The sequence below is a fragment of the Ostrinia furnacalis genome, unplaced genomic scaffold (genome assembly GCF_004193835.3).
Source record: "Ostrinia furnacalis isolate ACB-3 unplaced genomic scaffold, ASM419383v2 OfSCF3323, whole genome shotgun sequence".
NCBI classification, from domain to species: domain Eukaryota; kingdom Metazoa; phylum Arthropoda; class Insecta; order Lepidoptera; family Crambidae; genus Ostrinia; species Ostrinia furnacalis.
In genome coordinates, this window is record NW_021133562.1 from 206,063 (window position 1) to 215,125 (window position 9,063).

Here is a 9,063-nt window from a genome sequence, read left to right on the forward strand (position 1 = left end):
CAACCTTCTTTCCTTTAGGCAGTCATCTAATTTGTCACCTGAAGGCCGCATAAACAAGAATATAGGCAGAATGCTAAAATGTCCACATGGAGTTAAATCACACAGTAACGCGACACATTTATTTTGTAACTAACTACATGAATGCAATCTCAAGACAATTTGTGATAAAATATTTCTACTTCACGGCTGCAAGCCCTAAAAGGATCATGTGAAACGCGTAATAAAAGTCGTTAATGCGTCAAACGTGACTTTTAGCTGCTCGTATCTCTTGGATTTAACAGTTGATTAAATGTCAGTGAAGTCCATTGTAGCCAAATAGCAGTAGATAGCCTTACTTCGGAGTTATGAAATGAGGTTGCCCGTAATTTCTTTCCATTGTTTGTACAGGGCACAATACTTTGTAATTAAATATTAAATTCGATGTAGCCACTCGATAAATGTACCGATGCTGTTAAATTAAATGATACGATCTGATTAGATGTGATCGGGCTTTAGAATGATGAAATAAGATAGTTTTGAAACAGTATTCTTATACTTATTGGGTTTCACGTGAATAGTGTTACAATCAAAGAATAAACATCTTTTAAATTACTTCTTGTTGCGTCGACCACAAACCTACACAGTGTCAGCCCTAAACTCTGAAATTACTGATTGAATAATAAGTAATACATTGGATTTTATTTTTTACACAAAACTATCGCCTTCTCGAGTTGCCTGGAAGAGTTCACTTCCTAGCAATAAGACAGCCAAAATGTGCCATTACCACTGATTGTGTTTCTAGCATTCACTTTTGTGTTTTGTACAATAAAAACACCTACCTTTGCTTAAAAGTCTATTACGAATACATAATTGCGGTATATTAAATACTCAACGGAAGTGCTATACATTAGGAAATATTAATCTGTCTCAAATATTATTTCATTAAATAGCTTATCTAGATGTTTATCTTGCTAGGATAATAAATACCTAATACTCGAAGAATTCCTGATGCAATTTGTGAACTCATTTCGTCATTCGAAACTTGCGCAAATAGGAACTTGTACAGTAAAATTCAAAAATAGGTTTACTATTTTAGCTCTATTGCAGCCTTATTCCATTGTAATAGCAGGCAATATCTGCACAAAGTTTGTACTTATTTTTGGGCTTAAGTAAATAATCACTTTGTAAATACTTTAAGGGTCTAATTAACTAACGGAAACTACTAATAAAGGTATCAGATTTACAATTAATGAAATATGCATCTTTGTTTGTTGAATAGTACTAAAATAAATAATTAGGTACCTTGAACCATTGGCTGATACTTATGTTTTCCTAAAGTAGAAACTATAATTAAAACTGGTAATCGAGTGAGTGCGACTTTCAAGTATTTGAACCAATGCTGGAGTTGAGTTAAATTTGTATGTAATCACTGAAGTGTTTGAGCGTAGATTAAATGGTCTTTGTCAAGTAAAAATAAAAGCCGAATATTCTTTATTTTTTCTTTTAGAGTCAACTTTCTTGAATTTCCTTCAGCCTCAGCGTTTCCGAACCTCTGTGTTCCTACAATCGTAAAGTACAATCTGCAACTATAGTATAAAAATTGTTATCAAGAGCAACCTATCTGTGCAAATAAGTAAAAGAATGCGCTGTAAATGTTTACTAAAACATTACGCCGGTTGTATGGTAGAGACATCGAGACCATAATTATTTAGATAACATCTTCGCGTGGCTTAATGTCTTTCTCATGTAAAACGGTAGATGTCATTCATACAAACTAAGTAAAGAACTGCAACGTACTCTCTGTTCCCAGCTCCCATACAAGTTTCCGCGAGTGGGTGGGCAACCGCTTTGTGGCGAACTAGAGCGATCTGATAAACCACTCAGTTGCTGTTTTCATTCAAACTACGCTAAACAACAAGATCGTGGCATAATAGGAAGCTGTTACACCGTAACGAATCTGTCAATGAAGTGAGCAAGTAATTAAAAATATTGAAACATTTAAAAGTGCTTTTTAAAGCTAACTCACTCAACTCATTCACTCATTTTATTTTTACCAGTAGGCTTTTAAAATGTACTTTTACACGTTACTAATATTATAAATGCGAAAGTTTGTATGAATTTCTGGATGTTTGTTACTCTTTCACGCAAAAACTACTGAACGGATTTTGAAGAAACTTTACAGTATAAATGTTTATAGCCCAGAATAACATATAGGCTATAATTTATGACGATCTGTGACAAACTAAATTTCACGCGGGTGAAAGCTAGTTGAAAATAAATGAATATTTATTTTAGACAAAGTCCTGGGCACTCCTAGGTCCATTCATGTTCGTGACAGATTAAACTCTGTTACCGGTCGTGTGTCAGCTATTTCAGACGGAAACGGATGCCTTAGGCAGTTAGTAAAGTTTGACAAGAGGGTCAATAACCTCTGTTCGATAGGTAGACAAATTCTCGTAAGTTGAGAGAAAGTCCGCCGTAGAAGTATGGTGTGTTATGAAGGTTAATTCATAAACTAATTAGCTGCATATATTTAAACAGTACCCATTCGAATTTCAGTTAGCTCAGAAGTTACGCGTCGGTGTAACAGAAGGCTTACAGTGCCTAAAGGAAGTAGGTATCAGAGCAATGACAGGCGTTGGTGACGTCACAGCTGTCTGGTACTCTGGTGGGGCGGATACAGTTTGCATACAGAATAAGATCAAGATAGCTGCTGTGGTGATAAGTGGCATTTGGTAACAATAATAATAAAGTATACTCGTACCTTGCCTAGCATAAAAAAATACCTATGAAGCTGACAATATTTTAATAATATGTATATATATTTAACTTAAGATTTTGCTAAAATATCAAAGTTTTCTTTTGAAGTAGTTTGCTAACACTATTTTCAACGCCAATATTCCGCAATTCACCGCTCTATACTTTTGTAATTTTTGTTTATCCTTGAAAATTGTTTTGAACTGTCGTTTAAATGACGTAGAATTTAAATAAAGTTGTAGACATGTTTCTCCTTTGAAAATTATAAATAACTTGAAAAAATCGAACTGTCTAAGGTGGGAATTGAACCCACGATTTTTTCAAGTTATTTATAATTTTCAAATTAGTTTGATATGCGACTCTTAACGCTAAAAATTAAATAACTATGTTTCTCCTTATTTCACTGTAGTTATATTAAAATTTCAGGGTCTTTACAAGTTAACTTTTCTCTACAAGTCTCTACAAGTAAAAGATATTGGTTCGATGAGTGACGGATTGTCTCTAATTTATACTTTAAACTGAGTTTAAGGCCGTGGTTAATGGACTGGATTGCAATGCAACTATTGTTATTAAAGTATTTCGCACTTTCAGTTCCTAGGCTATCTAGCTAGATTATAAAATTAAAACAAAAAAAATTTTCTTCGGCACTTATTGCTTGCATTAAAAAAAAACGAATGATTAAAAATATTCATGTTCTCATGAATTTGTAAATATTCACATCCGTGTCATATATCATGCACATTTTAATTTTATTGGAAAGATTAAAGAGCACAGTGGTCGGACAAACCTCGGTCATAAAAGGTTGCTTTTCTACTCAGTTTTATAAAAGCAAAAATTCAATATTTGAGATTGCAACCTTTGGTTAGGTATTTTGGTTTATTATCATTTGATTAGTGTTGCAATAAATTAAGAATTAATTTATGTGTCTTTTATTGTCATTTAATTTCTAGGAATTTCCAATTGGTAGGTCTTGATCACCACACAATAACTTGGTCAAAGTCACCTAGACTTTGCTTGATTTTTTCATGTATTTTTATTAATACTTCAAGTTGCTATGCAACACGCTACACAGCAACTGGTCGTATTGACGTGGCTTAAACATTTGTATCCCAGAAGTCCTCTATCCGACCGGTGACCACCTTAGAGTGATTTGTGCTCTTGGGTCTTAATATTTAAACTTTTTTTAATTCGCAAAAGTACAAAATGCATTTATTGCGACTACATAAGATGCTACATTTAGCTTGATGTGCTGTTTGTCCAACAGTGATATATTTACCCCGCGGACTCACGCATGACCAGCGATACTAGATCAAGGCAATCGCGCAGTCCACTTCCCGCGACCATTGCAACTGTCGTCGCAGCCTTGCAATGAGCAAACCGACTCTTTATGCTATGTCAGTTGTCGCATACGTCACGTCAAAAATATCGACATGGGCACACGTATGGGCTGGTATTGAAGTCGACGAATGACACGTTTTCTCACGAATATAACATTGATAAAAGCCATTTACACAGAGCTACTGAAACGCTTTAATGAGTACTTACAGCCTTATGATTCCATACAATTTTTACAGCTGATGTTTGGTCAGTCTTCCAAAACAAAACACAACATCTAGCCTCAAACTATGCTAGGCTCGTAGATGTGTACGAACAATATTTCCCTACTCATCAATTTATATTTATGAGCACTAGTTCCGTAAGTATTGGAATGGGTACACGTAATACTTACATGACAAAGACACACTTAGGTTTAATATCGTTCAAATATGTAACTTATAAAGTGACAGTAAAAACAAGGCTTTAGGTTCTTCCGTCTATCAGAGAATTATTAAGTGGTGTTGAAGCAGTATTAATTTCAGTTAAAAACATTATAAACTAGTTAAAGTACTTTACCTGTAAATATTGACCGGTTGACAGTTTACTCTGCGGTTTATTAAATAACTGTTTATTACCAGCGAAGTGGTTCAACAATATGCTGATTATAGGACTGTGTACTTTTAGGAATGTCGCAGCGACTTATCCAGGCCAAGAATGCAATCTAGTATGATTGTCACTGACCATAAGTCATCGGGTTCGTGAGCGAATGAACGAATCTCATTTTGATTTATATATGTCACCGTAAAATTGTGAATTCTGTCAGATTATAATCTAACGTAGTTAAATTACAATCTAACCTAACCTAACCCACTGTTAGTTTACAATCTAACGCGTTATATTATAAACTGACAGAGATCACAATTTCACGTTGACATATACAACTAAGGCCCGGTTTCCACCACAGCGGCTCTCTTCTTTGGTTGAAATTCGACTGAAACTCTTAACGAAATCTCATCTTCATTTTGGCGGAAACTGGGCCTAACGCGCGGCATTTTTGACGCATGTCATTTTGACTCAATAACTCATTACGAAATCTCAGAAACTACGAAACTACAAGTGCTAGGAGTTTCTTGCATGGGGGTTGCTATTGGAACATGGTGCTCACTAAGACGGGATTTTGCAAAATCCAACCGCTATGGGGGTAAAACGGGGACCGCGCTGTACGGGCACGTAAGATTAGCTGACCATAACAATAATAATATGATAGCAATGATCAGCATGACTTTGCATGTTCCATGAGAAATATCTTGTTAGAGTTGGAGAATGTATGTCCTTACATTGTTTTTTGCATGTTAACTAGTAATTGTATAATAACGAATTGCGCAGATAAAACAGGCTTGGTAAATAAACTGTAACTGCTTATACTGACTGGAGACCATTTTGGTATGGTCCCAAACCCACACGACAGAAGTAGACTTTAGAATAAGATATGAATTTCGTACATTGTGTCTGTAGATATAAACCGCAAATCTAAAAGTCATGCCACAGTTACAGAAGCACTAAGTGGGGTTTGAGTCTCTTAAAATAAAGTTCACCTCTTAGATTCAGAGGTTCAATTGATTGAGAAGTGTGCGTCAATATTTTAAGTCAACCTATTTATGGATATGGGCTAAAAAGACAATCAATAAAATTGAATGTCCTTTTTCCTTATGACTAAACTTATTACTCATAGTGATCTACCTTTGACTTGTTTGCATTACATTATTATATGTACCTACTTCCGGTCGAATATTCACCTATATGTACCTCTTTCTACATTTCAAAATAATTGTTTTATAGTTTTAGCGCGATTTGTAAGTAAGAAAAACAAACAAAGATATTTTTAGTCCCTGTTCCACCCATTTAAAGATTTTTTGCTACAAAACAAAAGCCTATGTCCCACTTCAAGGTCCAATCTATTTCTAAACAGCTAAATTAGTTTAGCCGCTTAGATGAGAAAAAGTAATCTACCAGCTGAAAAAGTTTCTTTCATGTTTATTGTAAGAGGATAATAGGAGTTGATAATCCGGTAACGGTATTTATCAGCAGTGTGCGTAACGTTATTAACTTATGACTAGCGATTTAAATATGCGTCATACATATGTCGTGCATATGACAATCTTAAGCTTATCGTTTACGGAAGCTCTAATGTTACTTCCTTATGATATTATACCTACGTCAGTATGGTTAATCTATCTATTCATTGAGAAAGAAATGGTATGTTTTGCGTAAGCAATCATTGGGGAAAACTCTCAGATCATAGAAGATGATCTGAGGGAAAACTATTAAGGCTGATTTACACGTATTAAGTAGTTAAATATCTAAAGAAATAGGTAACTTAATTTTAAGTGATTAAATTGCATGTAAACTCAAGTTCCAAGTTAAATTCTGTGCTACTAAATTCTGTGTTTACATGCTATTAATGACTAATTAATTAGTTAAAATTTAGTTACGTACTTAATACGTGTAAATCAGCCTTTATATTCTTATCTGTTCCCTTTACTCTCTACATTCGTCATCATCATCATTTCGGTTACAGGACGTCCACTGCTGAACATAGGCCTCCCTCAATGACTTCCACATCTCCCGGTTGGTAGCGCTCACTCTACATTATTTCTTAGTATTAGTTAGTATTCATTTTAGAAAGCATTCACTGCACAACAGCATTTCTGATGATTGGGTTATGTTACATGATATTAGTCTAATTTTTAATGACGATTTCAAATCTGTAATTGAAATATCTGTATCAGCTCTGGTTAAAAAAATATGACACTTGGGTCTTTTTGTAAAAAAACACTCTTTTTTTAGAGATGATCCTATTTTATGAAGTTGTTAAGTTGAAAAAACTTTCTTTTATTTGACTTCCTTGCTGATGCTGAAGGCAGACAGCTCTTCTGAATGATTCAACAGCAGTCAGCCATCATGTGTGCATTCCAGTGGCCCTGATAGTGTCCCTCTATCGTACAAAGGCCCTGGTGGATTTGCTCGCCATGTTCTTCACTTAGATCCTTAAAAGTTGTGATAAAATTGTTCAGGTGATCGCGAAGAGAGTGTAATTCGATGTTTATATTACATCCAACCNCGAATTGCGCAGATAAAACAGGCTTGGTAAATCAATTGTAACTGCTTATACTGACTGGAGACCATTTTGGTATGGTCCCAAACCCACACGACAGAAGTAGACTTTAGAATAAGATATGAATTTCGTACATTGTGTCTGTAGATATAAACCGCAAATTTAAAAGTCATGCCACAGTTGCAGAAGCACTAAGTGGGGTTTGAGTCTCTTAAAATAAAGTTCACCTCTTAGATTCAGAGGTTCAATTGATTGAGAAGTGTGCGTCAATCTTTTTAGTCAACCTATTTATGGATATGGGCTAAAAAGACAATCAATAAAATTGAATGTCCTTTTTCCTTATGACTAAACTTATTACTTACTAGCGGCCGCCCGCGACTTCGTACGCGTGGATCCCGTTTTACCGCCTTCATCTATCTTACGCGGTTTAGATTTTTTCATACAAATGTTTTTTCCCGCTAACTCCCGTTCCTGTGGGAATTTCGGGATTTCATTGTTGTAACTAAGCTTTAAGTTTACTAAGGTACCTACATGCCAAATTTCAAGCATCTAACTTAAGCGGTTTAGATTTTTCATACAAAAGGATTTTCCCGCTAATTCCCATTTCCGTGGGAATTTCGGGAATTCCTTGTTGTAACTAAGCTTTAAGTTTACTAAGGTACCTACATGCCAAATTTCAAGCGTCTAACTTAAGCGGTTTAGATTTTTCATACAAAAGGATTTTCCCGCTAATTCCTGTTCCCGTGGGAATTCCTAAGTATACTATAACCTGCTCAGGAGTATGACAGACAGACAAAAATTATACTGATTGCATTTTTGGCATCAGTATCGATCACTAATCACCCCCTGATAGTTATTTTGAAAATATATTTCATGTACAGAATTGACCTCTCTACAGATTTATTATAAGTATAGAAGATAGTTTGACTACCTTTGACTTGTTTGCATTACATTATTATATGTACTTCCGGTAGAATATCCACCTATATGGACCTCTTTCTACATTTCAAAACAATTGTTTCATAGTTTTAGCGCGATTTGTAAGTACAATACAAAGGTATTTTAGTCCCCGTTCCACACATTTAAAGATTTTTTGCTACAAAACAAAAGCCTATGTCCCACTCCAAGGTCCAATCTATTTCTAAATAGCTAAATCAGTTTAGCCGCTTAGATGAGAAAAAGTAATCTACCAGCTGAAAAAGTTTCTTTCATGTTTATTGTAAGAGGATAATAGGAGTTGATAATCCGGTAACGGTATTTATCAGCTGTGTGCGTAACGTTATTAACTTATGACTAGCGATTTAAATATGCGTCATACATATTTTATGTCGTGCATATGACAATCTTAAGCTTATCGTTTACGGAAGCTCTAATGTTACTTCCTTATGATATTATACCTACGTTAGTATGGTTAATCTATCTATTCATTGAGAAAGAAATGGTATGTTTTGCGTAAGCAATCATTGGGGAAAACTCTCAGATCATAGAAGATGATCTGAGGGAAAACTATGAAGGCTGATTTACACGTATTAAGTAGTTAAATAACTAAAGAAATAGGTAACTTAATTTTAAGTGATTAAATTGCATGTAAACTCAAGTTCCAAGTTAAATTCTGTGCTACTAAATTCTGTGTTTACATGCTATTAATGACTAATTAATTAGTTAAAATTTAGTTACGTACTTAATACGTGTAAATCAGCCTTTATATTCTTATCTGTTCCCTTTACTCTCTACATTCGTCATCATCATCATTTCAGTTACAGGACGTCCACTGCTGAACATAGGCCTCCCTCAATGACTTCCACATCTCCCGGTTGGTAGCGCTCACTCTACATTATTTCTTAGTATTAGTTAGTATTCATTTTAGAAAGCATTATTAATAGCCACGTTAACAG